General features: G+C 40.6%; 1 protein-coding gene and 1 non-coding gene across 51 annotated transcripts in view; one reads left to right on the forward strand and one right to left on the reverse strand.

Annotated features, from left to right (window-relative positions):
• Positions 1 to 22,742, reverse strand: part of SRGAP2 (SLIT-ROBO Rho GTPase activating protein 2) — a 258,045-nt gene that overhangs the window by 89,849 nt on the left and 145,454 nt on the right. The window lies entirely within an intron of this gene.
• TRNAC-GCA (transfer RNA cysteine (anticodon GCA)) lies at positions 20,278 to 20,350 on the forward strand. The gene has a single exon. It is a non-coding gene; the product is annotated as a tRNA-Cys (tRNA).

Consider the following 22,742-nt stretch of genomic DNA (forward strand, 5'->3'; position numbering starts at 1 on the left):
ATGACTGGGAGCAGGCTGGGAGAATAGGGGTTAATAGAGCCCATCTGAAAGTTGGCAGCATGAACATGGCATGCAGGGCAGCCTAGTAGGAAGTAAAACAGTCAGCAGCACCCGTACAGGAAATGCCTGGGGCACTGGGAAAATCGCTGATTAGACAATTTAAAGAGGAACCTGGCAGCAAAGTCAGTTCATTGAGGGATCTGTGTAGTTCTCATACTTCTGGAGTGGCCTTAGAATCCCACTGTCCAGAGAGTAAAAGGGGAGCAGGGGGTTTCCTTATGAAGACAGCATCTTCTTGACACTTCAGGTGCCAGAGTTAGACCTGACAGGAGCATAAAGCCAACTCTAGGAGACAGAGTTCTTCACTGGCAGAAGATTAGGAAGCATTTCCTTGGTGCTGGGTGGAGCTCTGAGTGAGCACAGCTTTCTTCATTGACAGTGGTGGTCTGCGCCCGTTAGTCTTTGTCCACACGGTGTCCACACTCACAGCCACTCCTGTCCGTTCACAGACAGTTGAAAAAGTCTACATCCTTGGAGGAAGGCACCCTACCTCATCCCCAGTGAAAAATCAGTGAATTGTAAGAGAGAGGATGTACAGAGTTTGGAACTGACGATTTCCAATCTCCAGCTCTGATTTCTCACCTAAAAACTTCAATTTTTCTCTTTACTTCAGGATTTATAAAATTTCCAGATTTGCCAAAAAGAACATCTGTCTGCCTGCAGGTGCTAGGGACAGGGCCTATTTAGGCCAGGTTTATTCACTGTCTTTTCAAATCTTCTATATTTTTACTGATTTTTTATGTTTGTTTTTGTCTGGTTACTTTATCGTTCACTAAATACGGTGTATTAAACCTCCCACTGGGGTTGATGATTTGTCTATCCTTTTGATTCTGTCCTCTTTTGATTTATATGTTTTAAGGTTGCCTTATTAAGTATATACTTCTTCCTGGTAACTTGAATCTTTAATTATTACAAAATGTCCTTCTTTATCTCTAATAATTCTTTTTGCATTAAAATCTACCCGGTCTGATTTTATCACAGCTATCTTTTCCCATCATTTTGCTTTAACTCTTTCTATATCCTTATATCCTTTCTTTTATAAGCAATTATACACTTCAGTTTTGTTTATTTAAAATCTGTTTGTTTTTTATTTTGCATGAATCTATTTACACTCATCGTAATTACTGACACATTTAGCCTTAAATCCACCAACTACCTAGATGCTATTTGTTCTCTTTTTCTCATTTTTTAATCTTCTTTTTTCCTTCCATTAAAAAAAAAATCAGTAAAAGTCACTCTTTTTGGTTTATCCTAAACGTTTTGACAAGTGTACAAAATGAGTAACCACTGCCACAATTAAGACACAGGACAGTTCTATCACTCACCAAAAAAATTTATTCTTCCTTCCTCTTTGTAGTTGAACTCCCTCCACCCTTAACCCCTGGAACCCATTGCTATGTTCTATATGCCTATAGTTTTGCCCTTACCAGAATCTTTCTTACCAATTTTGGGGCTATTTCTTACTTATCCAGTTTTCCCCTCTCTTAGATTGGTAGAGATACTATTTCTTTAGTGATAACCCTAAATTATGACATATATCCTTGACTTGCCAAAGTCTAATATAAATTAATGGGCTTCCCTGGTGGCTCAGGGTAAAGAATCTACCTGCCAATGCAGGAGACAAACATCCCTGGGTTAGCAACCCACTCCAGTATTCTTGCCTGGGAAATCCCATGGACAGAGGAGCCTGGTGGGCTACAGTTCAAGGGGTTGCAACAAAGTTGGACACAACCTAGAGACTAAACAACATCAACAAAATAAATTAATACTCTTACCACTTTCTGGACAATTCCTTTAAATCTATTTCCCAATTTCTGCCTAGACATAGATTCTATTGTTGCCATTTACATTAATTTTACATATGTTTAAAACCCTGCAAAAAATTATTTTTTTTTAAGTCAGTATTCATTTAGATGTATACTCATACATACTTTTTGTTTCTCTTCACTCTTCACTGCATCTCCACGCTTCTATCTGAGATCATTTTATTTCTGCCTAAAAAAATACCATTCAGTATTTCTTTTAGTGCAAGTTCTGCTGGTGAGAAGTTATATTAGGTTTTTGTCTGAAACTGTCTAATTCACCTTCATTTTTGAAAGCTATCCCTTCCAGCATTTCATTCCACTATCTCTTTTCTTCTATTGTTTCTGTTGAGAAATCAGCTGCCAGAAGTTCCTTTGAAAATAACGTTAGTTTTCTTTTTTTCCTTTGCTGTTTTTAAGATTTTTCTATGTCATAGTTTTCAGCAATTTTAATATAATGCACTTAAGTGTAACTTTCTTTGTATTTATCCTGCTTGGGGTTCATAATCCTTTATCGTATCCCACAAGTCTCTTACACTCTTTTTTGGGGGGGCTGGTATTTTCCATTCTTTTCTCATTCTCAGCTTCAGTATGTATTTTTTTTTAACCTACCTTCCAATTCATTAAATTCTTTTTTTTTAATTCTTTTTTATTTTATTTTATTTTAAAATAAATTTATTTATTTTAGTTGGGGGCTAATTACTTTACATCATTAAATTCTTTAGTCAGCTTTGTCAAACCTGCTATTTAATTCACACTGAGCTCTTTATTTTAGTTACTGTATTTTTCAATACTCAAATTTCTGTTTGATTCTTTCTTTTTTAAACACTGAGATAAAACTCATATTCCAAACAATTCACAAAGTACCATTGTGCTTCCTGGACATGTGTATTCCTTCTTTAGAGAAATGTCTATGCAAGCCTTTTGCCTTTTTAAAGACTGGGTTGTTTCTCTCCTTATTGTTGAGTTGTAAGAGTTCTTTATATATTCTGGATACTAGATCCTTATCAGAAATATGATTCAAAAATATTTTCTCCTATTATACAGGTTGTCTTCATTTTTTTTGATACTCTCCTTTGAAGTACAATAATTTAAAATTTTATGAACTTCAAGTTATGTGCATCTTCCTTTTGGTGCTTGTGTTTGGGGCCACACCTAAAAAACTGTCACCTAATCCCAGGTCACAAAGCTTTATGACTACATTTTCTCCTAAAAGTTTTAGCTCTTAAATTTATGCTTTTGATCCATTTTGAGTTGTTTGATTCTTTTTTATAATTTTCCAGTTTTTTGTTATTATTTGACTTCATAAACATAGTTAATTTAAAGTTGATAACCATTAGATGGACCTCCTACAAATCTATTGCTTTTCTTACTAGCACTGCATATACAAAACAATGAGAGATATTAGGGCTAGGATGATAGCATCTTCCACTGCTGCTGCTAAGTCGCTTCAGTCATGTCCGACTCTGTGCGACCCCATAGACGGCAGCCCACCAGGCTCCGCCGTTCCCGGGAGTACTGGAGTGGGGTGCCATTGCCTTCTCCGAGCATCTTCCACCAGAGAGGATTTAAATTTCTTATAGTCACTAGATATGTTGGATCAACTTAATCCAATTAAAGATTAAGATAATCTGAAGCTAGGTTTCAGTCCCTGTGAGACTGCTTAAGTCTATTTCTGGTTCACTGTTACTTCTAAATTGTATTCCTGTGGGGTCCCAAAACCTGGGGAAGTTTACTAGGGCTCCCCCTTCCTTGGCCTGAATTCCAATTTTTGTCCTGTTAACCCTATAAGGGTATTATTACAAGCTATGCTTGGCTTCTCTTCTAGAATAGCAGGTGCCTCTCAGCAAAAGCAGCTCCAAAGAAGCAGAAGGGTTGGTATGAATTACCTAAACTGCTGTCTTAGTAGCAAAACTCAAAAGTTTAAACTTTGAAGACAGGCATTACTTTATGTGTAGCCTTCATCAGGTCCAGTGCAATGGTGGATATCTAATAAGTATGCTCTGTATGAAAGAAAGAATGATACTGGTGAAAGTGAAGGCTTATCACATTTACGTTTTAAAGTTTTTCATTTCCCAGGACATGGTAACCAACATACTCTGGTAAAATAAAAGAGAAGCAAGCCTGAGGTTTAAAATATGGTCTTCATTACTTCCTTAGGGGCTTTTCAAAAACCACAATCCATCAAAGGATAGGAGAAGGATGAATCCACCTCATATAAAGGGCATATTTGAAATTAGTTGTAGTGATTGAGACTCCAGATTTAAATCTCAGGCATTCTCTGGTAACCTTAAGTCCACCAAAGGGAGGAACTACCCATGAAATTCTAAAAATGAGCACATATCAAAGTCTTCTATGGGGCCATTTGGGGCTTGAAGGTTTGGCCATCTAATTCCTGGGCCATATGTGAAAATAGCTCCACCAATTATCCCAAATTCCTTAACAGCACACTGGCCTTTCTTAAGTGACACTAGTATAAAAACAGAAAAAAGTAATCTTTGACTTCTAATTGTCTCCAATAAGTGGCCATGTGCTGCTGGTTTTCCTTTATGATATATGCAACATCTGTCTCCTTTTCACTCCCTCTGCTACTACTACCACATAGTGAAAGTGGAAGTCACTCAGTTTTGTCCAGCTCTTTGCGACCCCACGGTCTATACAGTCCAGGGAATTCTCCAGGCCAGAATACTGGAGTGGGTAGCCTTTCCCTTCTCCAGCGGATCTTCTCAACCCAAGGATCGAACCCAGGTCTCCTGCATTGCAGGCAGATACTTTACCAGCTGAGCCACAAGGGAAGCCCAAGAATACTGGAGTGGGTAGCCTATCCCTTCTCCTGAGGATCTTCCTGACCCAGGAATTGAACTGGGGTCTCCTGCACTGCAAGCAGATTCGTTACCATCTGAGCTATCAGGGAAGCTACCACATAGGGTCCCTTATTACTCTGCCCTTGGATTAGAGGCTCAGTCTTTCTGAAACAGCAGCTCTGTTACATCGCTTTTCTATGAATAAATCTCCCTTCACTCCCAAGGACTCTCAGAATGAAGTTCAGACTCCTTGGTCTGGCAGTCAGGGCTCTCTTCAGCCTTGTTTCAAGCGCTCTCCTCATAAATACTCTGGTTCAGCCAAACTCGTTTACTCACCACCCTCTGAAGGTGCTGAGCGTGTTTCTACGTTCTCTTTGGTCCTGAAATGTCTTCTTTCCTTTTGGACTGTCCTTCCACTCTAACTTCCCTTCCACACTCATGAACTCCTTACTTTTCCATTTCTAATTATGAAAGCATTTTAATTCACTAAAAACCGAGCTCAAATTTCACCTGTGCACTTACTGTATGTAAAGCATTTACTCTATCTGGTACAGGATAAAATCTTCAATATATATACTTTAAAATAAAGTGAGTGTGTGAGTGTGATACAATTTTCAATCAATGGTGAAATGTAAATTGCATGGCAACTTTTCAAAAAATTAAACTGTGTACCTCACTTTATATATAAAAAGTGACAGTGGTCCAGTGGCTAACCGCTGTGCTCCCAATGCAGGGGGCCTGCGTTCGACCGCTGGTCAGGGAGCAAAAGAGTTCCCATGGCACAACTAAGACCAAAGATCCTATGTGCTGCAATCAAGACCTGGCACAGCCAAATAAATCAATAGATTTTTAAAAACTGATTTCATGGAGATGGCTTAAAGGCTATAAAGTAAAAGATAAAACTGTAAGACTGTCAGGAGACAATACATTGGAATATCTTAAAGACCTTAGGGCATGAAAGGCTCTCTTAAATATGGCAGTAAAAGCACTAACCATAGAAAAATGAATACAAGTACATTAAAATCATGAACTTTTATTAGCCAATAGAAAATATGAAAAGTAAAAAATAAAACATAGTGTAGAAGAATATGTCTACCCATATAACCAATAAAAGGATTAATATTCCTAATAGACATTTTATTAAACAATATATCTAAATGGTCAATAAAAATAAGAAAAGCCATCAAACTCGTATAATCAGATTGTTGCAAATTTGTTGATAATTATCTTATCAGCAAATTAAAACTGATAATAACTGGTGGGGGTGAAAATTACTAATAACTACTTTGGGGAGGTCCTAAAGGAAATCAGTCCTGAATATTCATTGGAAGGACTGATGCTGAAGCTGAAGCTCCTGTTCTTTGGCCACCTGATGCGAGGAACTGACTGATTGGAAAAGACCCTGATGCTGGGAAAGATTGAAGGCAGGAGGAGAAGGGGCAACAGAGGATGAGATGATTGGATGGCATCACCATCCAATTGGAAGGACATGGGTTTGAGTAAGCTCTGGGAGTTGGTGATGGACAAAGAAGCCTGGTGTGCTGCAGTCCATGGGGTCGCAGAGAGTTGGACATGACTGAGTGGCTGAACTGAAGTGACTTGGGAAATAGTTTGAAAGTGAAAGTGAAGTCGCTCAGTTGACCCCATGGACTGTAGCCTACCATGCTCCTCCATCCATGGGATTTTCCAGGCAAGAGTATTGGAATGGGTTAGTTTAGCATTATATAAAAAGGAAGATATGCCAATGTTTTAAACCGGAAATTCCACTACTAGGTATGCACCTTAGTAAGCACAAACGAGAATTGTTCACTGCAGTATCGTTTGCATCAGTCCCAACTGAAAACAACCTAATAGCCCAACGATAACAAAATGGATAAGTAAATTGTGGTGAATTTATAGAATGGAACCCTACAGCAATGAAAATACACAAGGTACAGCAATATGCAACAGCATGGATGAGTCTCGCAAACTGTGGCAAGCAAAAGAAGCGAGACACAAAAGGACACATATAGTATAATTTCACTATGTAAAGTTCAGAGACGGGCAAAATGGTGCTTTAATGGTGAACACCTAGAGGCTACAGTTTAACAAAAGCAATAATAATAATTATCATTGTCAAAAGTTAGGCAAGTGCGGAGGAACAGAGAGGGCTCTGACTGGGGAAGAGTACACAGCAGGGACTTTTGAAACGCTGATAAGGTTCTATGTATTGACCTGGGTGGCTACTTACCTTGATGTTTGCTTATAACTTACCTATTATACATATATATTTTACCTATTTTTCTATATCAACACTGCAAATTTTAAAAACTGAAAAACAGAAGAGTCCCAGATTGATCGGTGATGTCTATCACAAATGCAGGAATGGAGTCTGTGCTGATACACATTGGTTCACAGGTCCTCCTTCAACAATCAAGCTAAACATGAGCTCCTCCTTTACTGCCTGCCTCATATTCTCTAGCAATTATTATCTATGCCACTTATGGGACACCTCATATGTACAATGCCTTGATTACAGCTGTTTATGTAACTGTTTTCTTCCCTTTCAACTATAGCATAAGCTTCTGAAGGGTCTGGACTATTTCTTGCAATTAGTAGTTAATACAAACAGTTAACTGTAGCTTAATTTACCCAGTGCTTAGTGTATGCTAATCATTTATAGGCATAAACTTATTTAATCTTTGTAGTAACTCTATGAGGTATTTATTATTATCTCCATTTTATAGATACTAAATCTCAGAGAAGTTGTTATTTGCCCATGGAAACAGCTGTGAAATGGCAGTTATAATTTGAACACACAAACTCCTGTTCAACGCTCTTTTGTCAGATTTGTATTTTCCTCTTCTTATACAATGCCTTGAATATAGTAAGCACCCAATAATTATTTATTAAGGGAAAATGAGAGGATGAAGGTCCATGAAATTTTATAGCAAGAAAGAGAGGGATAGTACAAAAGAATATCCTTGATGCATCACTTTTAAAATCCTAGGGTATATATATAAAAGGTTATGATTCCATCTGTTAAAAAGAGAAACATGTATGTTAGCCATAAAAATAAGCTGCTAGGATATTCTAGTTATAAGGAGGGAATCCAAAACTTAATGTGCTTTAAGTCCATTTGCTGTATTTGGATGGCTGGCAGTTCAAAGAGCAAATGGCAAATGCACATCTCATGAAGCACCCTGGCCATTGTGCAGACAGAACCAAGCCAAGGGGTTACTGATGACTGCTTTCCCACCAATGCAGTGGCTCTGTGAAAGCCCTGAACAGATCATCTGTTCTTCGTCCAGTCTTGGGAATTCAGGATGAATGGGATGAGGTCGGGGGTAAATGATAAGGGTGAGCACTGTCTTGGGGCACTGATCTAAAGAGTTCAGGCAGCAGTCTTCTTGGGGAGCCCCAAGGAAGGGAGTGGAAAGAGGCTTAGGACAATGGGTGCTTTCAGGAGTTCCCTTAGTACCCAGAAGAGAAGAGAGGAGCAGAGGGAAGGTTCAAATATCCGGGGGAAAGGAAAGGACTTATTGATCCATTGCAAAAACAAGGGTTGTGATCAAAGAATCAATTGCTGAAGTTATAGCAAAAAGAAAGCAACAGTGGGCCTTCCCACACTCCTGCCTTTCCATGCCAGGCTGTCGTCTCCCCCTGATTATCTCCACCCCCAACCTCTGGGGACAGTTGAGCTGTGTCTCTGGCATCTGTGGAGCTGCAGGTCAAGGCCATATTTAACGAGAACATTCATTCTCTACAGGCGCTACGGGGCTCCTCAAAACGCCCTTTGTGTCACTGTGCCTTTCTCTCCACCCCCCTTGACACTAATTTAATCAAGATGTCCTAGCTTGTAGATGCGTGGACTCGTCAGTTCCGCATTCTTCACGGCATTAGGGTTTCGAAGCAAAATATGTAGGGTTGAGGCCAGCAAGTTGAGGAGATGGGGTCAGGGTCACCAAGCCAGAGTGTGGCAATCTTATGTGTAAACCCTAGGCTTAAAGCGCACTAGGTTTGTGACATGCTCTTATGATTTTTCATTAACTCTAAATATTCTGGAGAGGTCAAGAAATATTTTCTAAAGCAAATATACGCCGGTATCAGAAGCAAAAAAAAAACAACAACAAAGACAAACAAAAAACAAAGGGGGGAAAAAAGACAGGATTTACTCAACAGTAGTGTTTTTAGAATGTAGAATTAGAAAAGAGCAGCTTGTTGCCTGCCATTTCTTTCCTAGTCTCTACTCCACTCACCCATAATTTTGCAAAATCTGAAAACTTCAATTGTCTTACCTACAAACTAGATTTAAATTCAAACCTGCCTTTCTTAGCTGCTTCTCTAGACCACAGCCAGAAGTAAATCTCAAAACTGTGGTAGGGAATTAAGCTAGTAAGAAAAATAAACAAGGAAACCATCTGGAGCCCTGGGTCCCTGCCCAGGTTACCTGATTTCTATGCTGTGGTATCTCCTGAAAAGAGCCTCACTGCTCATCACCACTTTCCTAAGTTGATTTGTGTGATGCCCAGCAGAGCCTCTGAAGTCTGAGTCTTGCAGGCCAGGAGTCAGATTCAAGGAAGCCTGAGGCAGAGCTGGGGAACTTTGACGACCTATCTGAGGAACTGATTTGGGTCTGTGTTGAAATTCCTCTCGTCAACCACAGATCCATTTCGTCATGACCTCTTGCTGGGGACATCTAACCCATTCCCGCCATTATCTGCTTGCCAGTTTAATTAACTCACATCACCACGGACAGAAATATAGCCAAAGGAGTATTGTCTCACAACCCATGAGAGGATTTTCAGAAACCCAGTAAGCAGGACTCCAGACTATAACAGGGTGTGTCCTCTACAGCTTTTGGAGGAAGAAGAATCTTGAGCTCAATTTTATTTCCTCTTGCCTAGATAAGTCAACAATTGGTCTGGGGTCAGGAACCATCCTAAATGCCTAGGCTAGTCCCTAAGTTCTCATGTAATTCTACAAACCCAATTAACCTCCCTGACATGAAAAACTAAAGTGATTTTCAGCTCCCTTGCAAAGCCATGGTAAAAAAGCTCGCTACCCTCTAGTAAACAAACATCTTCTCCATGTTGCATCTTAAGGTAAGAACTAGAACTGAGCCTTTGCCCTCCACCTCTTTTTTGCTGACTTGCATATTTTCTCTCTTTTTCTGGAAAAACTGATAAGAAATGCTTCCTTGATGCTGTCAAATCATGACTATGGCCTATAGCTCTAGGTTTTTTGTTAGGGCAAAGAAAGGATGGCAGAAATTTGGGAACAGGGCCAGCAGAGACAGCCTCTGGGATATTGAGAAGAATATCACATTTTACCATATTCTATAACCAAAAGATGAGCACATCTGTGTTGGCGATTAGAAATGGCTAAGGGTTAAACAAAAGATATTTGGTCCAAGAGTTGCCCAAGAGGAGAAACAACACCTTGTAAAACATCATTTAATAAGATCTACAATATATTTAATAAAATCAGCTACTCTAGTTCTTAAAAGAATAACCCAGCGGTTATATAGAGATAATCTAGAGAAAATGATTTTTTTAATCTCATAACTTTTCCAGGATTTAAATCTATAGCACAAAATATAAGTCCTGTGCATTCTGATTTCAAATATAGCTGGAATGTCTCCCCCATCTTCTCTTTGCCTCCTCCTACTATCTTAATTTAGGACCCCATCATTTCTTACATGAACTATCAAGACAGTTTTATTTAACTGTATTTGCTTTACTAAACTCTCTCACAACCAAACATTTCAGAGTAACCTTTCTAAAAGGCAAATCTGTCCATGGTACTCCCTTGGTAAAACCCATTACTGTGACTGTTTCAGTTAAGAAGCAGGTATAGATGCTAAAAAGTAGTGGGCAAAGATGAGGAGAAATAGGATATTTGCATGTCTCAAAAATGCTTTCCACAAGTTATCTGAAGTGCAAGGGAAAGAAAGTAACATATAGTAAAGCAATCTGGCAGACATCTATCTTAACCAGGCAATCAGAATGATCACCACCAGTAATGGGAAAAATCAACCAGAAGTGGCTCCTGATAAAATACACAGCATCACTTATGTGGTGCTCTTGCCAAAACCTGTTTAATCAGATCTAATGATGAGGAAACCGCAGACAAACCAAGATTGAGGGATATTCTACAAAGTAACTGGCCGGAACTATCCACAAGTGTCAGTCATGAAAGACAAAGGAAGATAGAGGAAATGTCAGTGATTAAACGGGATGAGTGGGATGGTAAACTTGGTGCCATGTGTAATCTTGAACCGGATCCTGAACCAGAAACTGGACACAAGTGGGGCAACGGGTAAAACTTGATTTAGACCAGTAGATTAGGTAATAGTATTGAATCAGTGCTCATTTCCTGATTTTGATCATTGTACTCTGGTTATATGAGACTTTAACATTAGCGGAATTTAGGTGAAGGGTATATAGGAATTTTTTATACTGCTTTTGTAACTTTTTAAGTCTGAAGTCATTTTCCAAATGAAAAGTTAAAATTAAAAAAAAAAGGCACAATGACATTATGAGCCTTCCCCTTTGCTGAATTCGGACTATAAGCTCTGCAGTGAGGCATGCAAGCCCCGCCTGCCTCTTCAGCCTCATCACTTGCCATCTTCTATAGGCATGCTTGCTGTCCTCACCCAGAGCATCTACAGTTCCCGGCCACGATTTGCTTGTCTTCTGCTGAGGCTGTTTCATCTCCCAGGAATCCTTGTTCACCACCCTACCCCACTTCTCCTTCTCCCCCACTAAGACTCAAAGGACTTCACAAGGCAAACCTCAGCTCATGCTTTCCTCCAGGAAGAACCCATTATTATACTACACTATCATTGCTTATTTGTGTGCCCATTTTGCCCACTAGACTCTGCTCTGAGATCAGGGTCCTCACCATGCCATCTTAGTCTCTGGCAACACGCTACACAGAGTCAGAACTCAAACACTGTCTTCAGTTAGAACCACGATAATACCAAACACTTCTCTAAAAATTCTGGCACTTCATTCCAGGATTTCAGGGAGCAGTCTTGGAAATATGACTCCAAACTCGTAGTTGAACAGATTAGAAAACCAAGTCTTAGATTAAAAAGTGAGGTCACATTGTGAGTCAGTGACAAAGCGGGGAAGAGACTCTTACTCCCAAATCAGGGTCTTCTTTGATTCGTAATCTACAAAAAAGGCCTCTTTATTCCAAACCAACAAAATTCTGCAGCACCTACGCAGGCAGAAATGTCTGAGCTGAGCTTGGTGCTTGAAGAAGCATTTAATAAACGCTTGCTAAAGCGAAATGAATCAGCAGGGAGCAGCAGCACATTGCCTTACTTCATTCAGGGTGCACCTCAACAAGGTGTGACTGACTCTCAGGCCTGACCTACCCAAGACACCTGACTGCATCCTGCAGTCAAGAATGTACAGCTGGAATAAGCTAGTCTTCAGTGAGAAGGACTGATTTTCTACCTAAGAGACCTATCTGGAGACAGCAGACGCCTGGCTCTCCTCCAGGGCTGGCGGGAGGCTGAGGCAGAGATTCCACATAGCCCCGAGCTATATGGTATTAGGCCAGAGGCAACACGCTCGGATCACATCCTTACATCAACCTTCGGAGGAAGCCCATCCCTTGTGTCAGAAATCATCTGCTCTGATTACAACACCCTTTTTAATCTTCCTGGCCCAGGAGAGGATATGCACTGATAACTTTAACAATGCCAGCAGGTACAATTAATTTCCATTCCTGCTCTTCATAGACTGTTACGTGAAGGGGACTGGAAGGACAAAATTAAAACTCCACTGGGGCTTTAGCCTGAAGCTCCAAAACAGACAGACTGCTCAGAACTCAGCATGGAAAACCTCATCCTGTGTTAGACTGATGCTAGTCTATGAATGCTTGAAAGATCTGTGTGGCCTAGGGGGCAAAGGTCAATGAAATTATATCACATTTAAAACCCAGACAGGATGTGATATGAGTCTAATGGACCTAGGAATCCAGCAAGATTTAATCCAAATGATAACTGAAATATTCTACGTTGTTTCAAAGAGCAACATCAATTTTATCAATCAGTGTGCTCTGCATTTAATGCATCCCTAATGTAAAGTGTTTTTATAGCTCTATCTATCAAGTTACTTTTTCAAATCAAAAACCTGTTAACATCAACTAGAAAAGGAATCTTGATTTATAGAACATTTCTCTTTCAAAGCAGTTTTATATCCTTTCCCACTATTATCCTTACAAAGTGGGCAAGAAGGATGCTTGCTCATTCAGTTTACCAAAGGGCATGCAGAAGTCTGGGATGGTCAAACTTTACTGTAAGACTCATAAGAATGTAAGACTAGAGTTGCAAGGGAATTTTTTGAAAATAAAATTTCCTGTCTCCACCTTATGCTATTGTATTTCTCCTCACTATTAGTAAAGTGAGGCTAAGAAAAGTACGTAAAACATGAATGGATATTATGTTGAAGACACCACAGTTCAGTTCAATTCAGTTGCTCAGTTATGTCCAACTCTTTGTGACCCCATGGACTACAGCATGCCAGGCTCCTCTGTCCTCCATTGTCTCCTGGAGTTTGCTCAAATTCATGTCCATCATGTCGGTGATACCATCCAACCATCTCATCCTGTGTCATCCCCTTCTCCTGCCTTCAATCTTTCCCAGCTTCAGGGTCTTTTCCGGTGAGTCACCACAGTCTCCCAAGATTTCAAAGTCCAAATGGAATGACATCTGCTCAGATCCCATTCTTTCCAACCCTTTCAGAACATCACCAGTGCATCCTGCTCTTCTCACTTAGGTTCTGTGAGCCATGCTATTCTCATTTTCCTTTTCCCTTTTTAATTTGCTCTTCTCTCCTCTTTGCTGGTTCCTTAAAATCCTCTCTCTGGGCCTCCACTGCTCCTTTCTCCAAACACTCACTTGCATGCCTTCCACTATCAGCTTTTCCACTGTCAGTTTTATGGGGTTAATTTGTGGATTTCCCATCCAACCCTAACCCTCACTGAACTTTCACATCGCCATGCCTAAAACTGAACTCAGGAAGCATGGTATTGACCTGGTAGGTTGGTCCCACCTCTGCTACTACCTAAGTGGGTGACTTAAGGCAAGTCACTTCCGCCTGACTCTCGGATTCTTCACTAATTAAAGGGCTGACCTAGAATCAGTGACTCTATCATATGTGTGAAATGAAAGTGTTAGTAGCTCGACTGAGTGTGTCAGACTCTTCCCGACCCTATGGAGTGTGGCTTGCCAGGTTCCTCTGTCCATGGATTCTCCAGGCAAGAATACTGGAGTGGGTTGCCATTTCCTTCTCCAGGGGATCTTCCCGACCCAGGGATTGAACCCGCGTCTCCTGCATTGCAGGCAGATTCTTTACTGTCTGAGCCACAAGGGAAGCCTCATTATTTCACACACTTTCCCCCAATAAATGGCAACTCCAGCTTCCAATTGCTCAGGCCAAGATGCTTGGAATCATCTTTGACTCTTTTTTCCCCACACACCACTTTTTATTCAGCAGCAAATGCTACTGGCTCCATTTTCAAAACATATCTGACTCTGACCTTATCTCACGATCTCCACATCTATTAATACCACTCCGTCCCACCATCACCTCCTGCCTGAATTACTTACAGGGGCCTCCTTAACTGGTCTTCTTGGTCTGCTCCTACCTTGTCCCTCCTCCAGTCTTCTCTTAGCACAGCAGTCAGAACAATCCTCTTTCAACCGAAGTCAGACTTATCAATTCTCTGTTCCACTGCCTGATCCTTGACCACATCACCCACCACTCTCCATCTTGCCCACAAGTGCAAGGCCATCAGGCTGTTTCTTTAATAAGAAAAACACATTTCCCACCTCATGGCCTTAGACATGTTTCCCCTACCTGAAATATTTTCCTCAGAGAGCTAAATAGCAAACTCCCTCGTTTCTTCCAAGAATCAAGTCAAATGCCAATTTATCAATGAGGCCTTTCCTGAGCACCCTACATGAAACAACAATGTCCTGGCACCTCCATCATCTTTACCCTATTTATTTTGACAAAATATTGAAGATTGTGCTTTCAGTGCAGGGGGCATGGGTTTGATCCCTGGTCGAGGAACTAAGATCCTGCATACCAAGCAGCATGGCCAAAAAAAAAAAAAAATCCTGTTCCTTCAGTTCCCATTGCCATTATCCAAAAACTGGTTTCTATTATCCCCTGAATTACTGTAGTGGGCTCTCAAATAGTTTCTTCCACCCTAAACCATACTGAGCCATCAATGCTGCTGGAAGCAATGGTTTTCAGTATTTCACTGCCCTACCTAAAACGGTCAATGGCTTTCTCTGACCAGTAGCTTGGACTCATTGGTTGGCAATCAAACCGTGCACACTCAGGCACCAAGCTCATCCCACACTGCTGGGGAAACAAAGCCTCTGCAGCTGTCAGACTGTTCTCATGGGTGGCATCTCTAATGGGGACAAAGAGACAGGAAAGGAAGTTGGCACCAGGTAATATGGAAATAATCAAAAGATATCTTCAGAAGATAAGACATGGATGGTTAATTAAGAATCCTGGCATATAATTAAAATAACATCAGCTCAATTTGTTGCCCTGTATGAAGCTTGCCTGACTCACCTCTCATAAACCTGTGCCTTTTCCAAACTTCTATGAAAAGTGAAAGCGCAAGTCCAAACTTCTATAGACAACCAATTATCTGTACCATTCATTAAATTGATGTTTTAAGTTGTAACCTGCTCTGCAGTCTATGGCCTGTCTATCCAACTGAGATTTAAGAAATCTAAGATCTTGAACCATGTTTTAAGCTTGTTTTGCAGCTCTTCTATAGTGCCAATTTGACTACCAAGCAATTAAAGATAATCTAATAATATTTACTAAAATGAACTGCATGAACTGGTTGATAGTGGTACTCCTGGATTTAAATAAAGCAGTGTGCTCTCTCTCTCTTTTTAAAGTGTCCCTGAAAGAAGAATCAGGTGGGTTCTGCAGTTTTCCTGTCTGAGAACTCAAGAACTCAGAAAAGCCACTGACTCATAGAGCTGCAAAAAGAGAAAGCATTTTTCTACTCTTCATTCTCAAAATGAACATCAAAAGGAAAACAAGGTCATAGGAAGACGCAAGGCAGGAAAGGATGCGATGCTAATGTGGGCAGAAGGACTGGATTATCTCAGCTGTGGAGAAGAGACGATTAAAGCTAAAGACTGGATCTCCCAGTTTGCCTTCTGTATTTCCTCACTACCCTATATGATAATATGGTGCTAAAGAAGACTAGCTTAGAGTGGCGAGGACGGCCCCAGCAGGACGGCCCCAGCAGGAGCAGTGCAAGGGGTGCCCTCCTCCACAGGAACATCAGCAGAGCTCTGCAGAGCCCTTGCTTTCTTCCCTTTCTTCACTTTATTGAGGAATAATTAAAAACCACAATTGTATTTATTTAAAGTCTACAACTTTTCAGTGATCAATGCAAAGAAATAGAGGAAAACAATAGAATGGGAAGGACTAGAGATCTCTTCAAGAAAATTAGAGATACCTAGGGAACATTTCATGCAAAGATGGGAACAGTAAACGACAGAAATGGTATAGACCTAACAGAAACAGAAGATATTAAGAAGAGGTGGCAAGAATACACAGAAGAACTGGACAAAAAAGATCTTCATGACCCAGATAATCACGATGGTGTGATCACTCACCTACAGCCAGACATCCTGGAATGTGAAGTCAAGTGGGCCTTAGGAAACATCACTACAAGTAAAGCTAGTGGAGGTGATGGAATTCCAGTTGAGCTATTTCAAATCCTGAAAGATGATGCTGTGAAAGTGCTGCACTCGATATGCCAGCAAATTTGGAAAACTCAGCAGTGGCCACAGGACTGGAAAAGGTCAGCTTTCATTCCACTCCCAACGAAAGGCAATGCCAAAGAATGCTCAAACTACCGCACAATTGTACTCATCTCACACGCTAGTAAAGCAATGCTCAAAATTCTCCAAGCCAGGCTTCAACAGTATGTGAACCGTGAACTTCCAGATGTTCAAGCTGGTTTTAGAAAAGGCAGAGGAACCAGAGATCAAATTGCCAACACCCGCTGGATCATCGAAAAAGCAAGAGAGTTCCCAAAAAACATCTATTTCTGCTTTATTGACTATGCCAAAGCCTTTGACTGTTTGGATCACAATAAACTGTGGAAAATTCTGAAAGAGATAGGAATACCAGACCACCTGACCTGCCTCTTGAGAAATCTGCATGCAGGTCACGAAGCAATAGTTAGAACTGGACATGAAACAACAGACTGGTTCCAAATAGGAAAAGGAGTACGTCAAAGCTGTATACTGTCATCCTACTTATTTAACTTACATGCAGAGTACATCATAAGAAACGCTAGGCTGGATGAAGCACAAGCTGGAATCAAGATTGCCAGGAGAAATAGCAATAACCTCAGATACACAGATGACACCACCTTTATGGCAGAAAACGAAGAAGAACTAAAGAGCCTCTTGATGAAAGTGAAAGAGGAGAGTGAAAAAGTTGGCTTAAAGCTCAACGTTCAGAAAACTAAGATCATGGCATCTGGTCCCATCACTTCATGGCAAATAGATGGGGAAACAGTGGAAACAGTGACAGACTTTATTTTTGGGGGCTCCAAAATCACTGCAGATGGTGACTGCAGCCATGAAATTAAAAGACGCTTACTCCTTGGAAAGAAAGTTATGACCAACCTAGACAGCATATTCAAAAGCAGAAACATTATTTTGCCAACAAAGGTCCATCTAGTCAAGGCTACAGTTTTTCCAGTAGTTACATAAGGATGTGAGAGTTGGACTATAAAGAAAGCTGAGAGCTGAAGAATTGATGCTTTTGAACTGTGGTGTTGGAGAAGACTCTTGAGAGTCCCTTGGACTGCAAGGAGATCCAGCCAGTCCATCCTAAAGGAAATTAGTCTTGGATATTCATCGGAAGGACTGATGTTGAAGCTGAAACTCCAGTACTTTGGCCACCTGATGTAGAGAACTGACTCATTTGAAAAAACCCTGATGCTGGGAAAGATTGAAGGTGGGAGGAGAAGGGACGGGAGGAGAAGGGGATGACAGAGGATGAGATGGTTGGATGGCATCACTGACTCAATGGACATGAGTTTGAGTAAACTCTGGGAGTTGGTGATGGACAGGGAGGCCTGGTGTGGTGCAGTCCATGGGGTCACAAAGAGTTGGACACGATTGAGTGACTGAACTGAACTGAACTGAAAGTCTACAAAGTGATGATCTGATATACACTGTAGAATGAATACCAAGATCTAGATAATTAGCATATCTACCACCTCACATAGTTAACTCCTGTGTGTGTAGTGAGAAGGCTTAAGATCTCCTCTCAGCAACTTTCAAGTACACATACTATATTATTAACTGTGTGCTTTACTATAGAGCCTCAGAACTTATAATTAAAAATTTGTGCCCTTCAAGCTACATCACCCCATTTATCCCTCAACCTCTGGCAACCACCATTCTGTTCTCTATGTCTATGAAATTGCCTTTTAAAAAAAGGATTCCATATATAAGTGATACCCTACAGCATTTACCTTTATCTGCCCGGCTTATTTCACTTAGCATAATTCCCTCCTCCTTTATCCACGTTGTCATAAATGGTAGGATCTTGTTTTTTTAATGACAAATAATATTCTTGTGCATGTGTGTGTGTGTGTGCACGTGCATGCACCAAGTTGCTTCAGTCATGTCTGACTCTTTTGCAACCCCATGTACTTTATAGCTCACCAGGTTCCTCTGTCTATGGAATTCTCCAGGCAAGAATACTGGAGTGGGTTGCTATGCCCTCCTCCAGGGAATCTTTCCAACCCAGCAATCAAACCCACATCTCCTGCATTGCGGGCAGATTCTTTACGTCTGAGCCACTGGGGTGTGTGTGTGTGTGTGTGTGTGTGTGTGTGTGTGTGTGTGTGTGTGTGTGTGTGTGTGTGTGTGTGTGTGTGTAAACATTCTGGGAAAGAAAAGTGAGCATATGAGTAATATTCTCCAGTGCAAAGATGAGGAAACTGAAACCTAATGTAGTAAAAGAATTCCACTAAGCCAGCCAGCACCCAGGTCAGCCACAGGTCTGAGGTCTAGGCTCCAGGCTGAACTCGGAGATAGTGAGGAAGACAGAGGAAGAAAAGGGGAAAAAAGAAGAGGGGAAAACCCTCTCTCCTTGCCTTATATCATGTGGAAGTAGGGTATTTTCAAATGAAAGCATTCCTACAAACAAGTGACTTGCAGGAAGATACAAATGAGATTCTGGATTGCTTCTGGACATACCAGAACATGTTCGAGCAGATAGTCAAAACAACATAGCCAAAGAACCATAAAGAATGTAGGAATGAGCTGTGGGATAATCAGCAAATAGAATGCTGTCTAATCATTAAAAATCACGTTTTTAAAGAGGATGCAATGACATGGAAAAAATGTTCAGTTAAAATGGTAAATGAAAAACATTATACAAAATAATATACAATATAATCTTAATTTTCTAAAGAAAAATACACATAGAAAAAAGACTGTAAAGAAATACACCTTACAATGTTAATACTAATTCTAAGTAATCATTATTTTCTTTTTATTATTTTTGTTTTCCCCTCAATGTGCTGGAAGAATATGTATTACTTTAACAATTAGGAAAAAATAGTAAACTAAGCTAAGGGATTTTTGTTTCCTTCCAAATCAAAGGTGACAGAAAACGTTGCTACTCAGTCTTGTCCCTGGGCTTTAACTATAACTACTTAGCTCAACACAGGATGATTTCAAGAGCTCATAAGAAATAAGTTCCTATGGACTCTCAAAGAAAAGAGTTAGTGCAGACAAAATTAGCCAGTAACCGAAAGCTTCATGTTGGCTAAATACTAGGAAAGCTGGATAGAGACCCTAATGACTTGTGGAGCACAGAGTCAAAGACGGAAAAAGAAAGAACAAAACAAAAAGGCGAAGGGGTGGGCATGATCAGGTAGGAAAACCATGAGATCTGAAAAGTTCAGTATCTTAAAGGAAAGAAGAAGAGAATAGAAAAACTACAGGTGCTGTCTCAAAAGAAGGAGAATTTTTTTTCACATTTTAATTAAAAATCATGTTCAGACAAGCAGGAAGAAACTCAAAGGAAAACTCCTGACAAAGACAAATAGGGGAATCAAAAGAAGCCAGTCCTGCGAGGAGGGAGGCTAAAATCAGATACCTGTTTTCTCTCGGGACAAGCTGGGCAAGAAGCTGAGTCAGAAGAGCACAGGGGAAATTCTGGCCTGGCAAAAGTACCCAAAGGTATTACTGCAGAATGCACAAGTCATTAATTCCTTTACAAGCACCGGCCCTTTAGCTTCCCAATATAATGATTGCTACCTTTCTACCTGCGAGGGAGCAGACCACAGTGATGTGAAGAGATGACACAGAGGAAGTGAGCCAAGTAGCCACAAATCCCAAATCTGCCACCAGTCAGCTGTATGGCCTTGAACAAATTGCTTAACCTCTGCCCATGTTCTTATCTATAAATGGAGATGATAAAACCACTACCGATCTTAAAGGGTTGTTGTGATGATTAAATAGGTTAATACATGTAAAGTACTTAGCATATTCCTTAGGCATGGTTACCACTCTTTTAGTATTCAGTAGGGCTTCCCTGGTGGCTCAGAGGGTAAAGCGTCTGCCTGCAATGCGGGAGGACCCAGGTTCGATCCCTGGGTTGGGAAGATCTTCTGGAGAAGGGAATGGCAACTCACTCCAGTATTCTTGCCTGCAAAATCCCATGAATGGAGGAGCCTGGTAGGCTACGGTCCATGGGGTCGCAAAGAGTCGGATATGGCTGAGCGACTTCACTATCCTTCTTTCTTTTCTTTCAGTTAAGTCACTCAGTTGTGTCCGACTCTTTGCGACCCCATAGACTGCAGCAACTGTCCATCACCAACTCCCAGAGCTTGCTCAAACTCATATTCATCGAGTCAGTGATGCCATCCAACCATCTCATCTGCTGTCGTTCCCTTCTCCTCCTGCCTTCAATCTCTCCCAGCACCAGGGTCTTTACTAATGAGTCAGTTCTTCACATCAGGTGGCCAAAATATTGGAACTTCAGCTTCAGCATCAGTCCTTTTAGTATTAGTTATAGTTTTTATTTCTGTTATTGCTGTGAGTCTTATAATAAACAACTGATATCTAGCCAGCTTCTATACCATTAGCGTAGTTTCTCCTGGTAGTAATACATTTTTACAAACTACTATCTATTTTCATGGTGCCTGATGAATTATATTAGTAATCTTTTCTCAGAGAAGCAACTTATAATCAAATATAAGAAGTACAGAGATTATCAGTTGATGTTAAAAAATATCAGATGAACAACTGAACTGGCACCCAAAATATGTTTGCTGCTGCTGCTGCTGCTAAGTCACTTCAGTCATGTCCGACTCTATGTGACCCCATAGACGGCAGCCCACCAGGCTCTGCCGTCCCTGGGATTCTCCAGGCAAGAACACTGGAGTGGGTTGCCATTTCCTTCTCCAATGCAGGAAAGTGAAAAGTGAAAGTGAAGCCGCTCAGTCATGTCCGACTCTTAGCAACCCTATGGACTGCAGCCTACCAGGCTCCTCCGTCCATGGGATTTTCCAGGCAAGAGTACTGGAGTGGGTTGCCATTGTTTGAGAGCACCATAAACAATACTTTTTACAGGCTTTTTACTGTGTGAGAAAAATGTAGCTGTAAAATAGAGGGTTCAAACTGTCACCCTAATCTGGGGGGGCGGTCAACAGTGGCATCATTATTGGTGGGTTAATTTCCCAATGTGATGCAATATGAAGTATCCAACATCTCCTACTAAACATTCTAGTCGAAAATATATATCATGAATAGGTTTGGCCTATAGAACCTTCCAATTTACAGGAAATACAGGATATGGGAAGAAGTTAAATAACAAAACAAGGAAGCAACTAGGCAAATCTAGAAGGAGGGAGAATCTGTAGGACACTGGTCTGGTCTATGCAACAAATCAGCATCATGGCAAAGAAACAGTACTAGATTAAAGTAGACTTAAGGGACATACAACCACTGTGTATTAGATACTAGCTTGGGAAAACCAAGTGTCAAGGACACTTTAGGTCAATTAGGTAAATGTTTATATGCTTTGCTTATTAGATGAAATGAAAATTTACTGAAATGGGTAAGTGGAGATTTTGACTAAAATAATAGATTATAAAAATAGTATATACAATACAATCTGCTTTTTAGTTATCATATTTTTGCTTCTTGATATTTTCTAATTTCTGCAATGCACATGTGCTATAAAAATTTAAAAGATTACTCAAAAGAATGGACAGTAAGAAGGAAGAGAGAGAAAAACAGAGAAGGGGAAAAGGAGAGGTAGAGAAGATGAGGATGAGATCACGGGAGAGGGAAGGGGAAACGGGGAGAGAGAAGCAGGTTTTGAATTCACTGTCATCAAAGCTCAGATTGTGACCAGGCTCAACAATCTGATTTGGCAATAACTATGTTTTAAGGATGCCACCTATAAATCCTGAAACGTGAGTGGCAGGGTGATGCTGTAGAAAGAGCATGGGATTTCAGATTTCAATGTCACCTCTCCTTGGTCTTACAAAAGAGTATTTTACCAATGCAAGCTTTAGTTTTTTCAACTATACAGTGGGAAGAAAAATAACTTTCCAAAATTATGTGCATAGAAGCATTATTCATAATAGCCTCAAACTGAAAACTTATCCAAATGTCCTCAACAGTAGAATGGATAAAACGGAAAGTCTCATGTCCCAGGAACTCGCTTCTCACCCCCAGGCAAACTGGGACTGCTGGTCATCCTAGCTACTGCCACTGTAGGGGAGACGGACTTTGGAGTTCAAAGCCTGACAAGTTAGAGGGCTTGATACACATCCAGGGCTTTCCATGGGAACCCCAGAAAGGTCATAACTTAAGTGCATAGAATATGTTTCAGAACTACAGGCAAAACCAAAATAGACCCATTTTAACAAAGCATAAAACCAGTTCCCTACAAGCTCAAGGTGATCAATTTAACTGCCTAGTAGATCAAAACTTAACACTCTGCAGAGGAAGATTAAACACAATTGGAGTATCAATAATGACATC

Source organism: Giraffa tippelskirchi, chromosome 5 (genome assembly GCF_054371585.1).
Source record: "Giraffa tippelskirchi isolate mGirTip1 chromosome 5, T2T-mGirTip1v1.2.pri, whole genome shotgun sequence".
NCBI classification, from domain to species: Eukaryota; Metazoa; Chordata; class Mammalia; order Artiodactyla; family Giraffidae; genus Giraffa; species Giraffa tippelskirchi.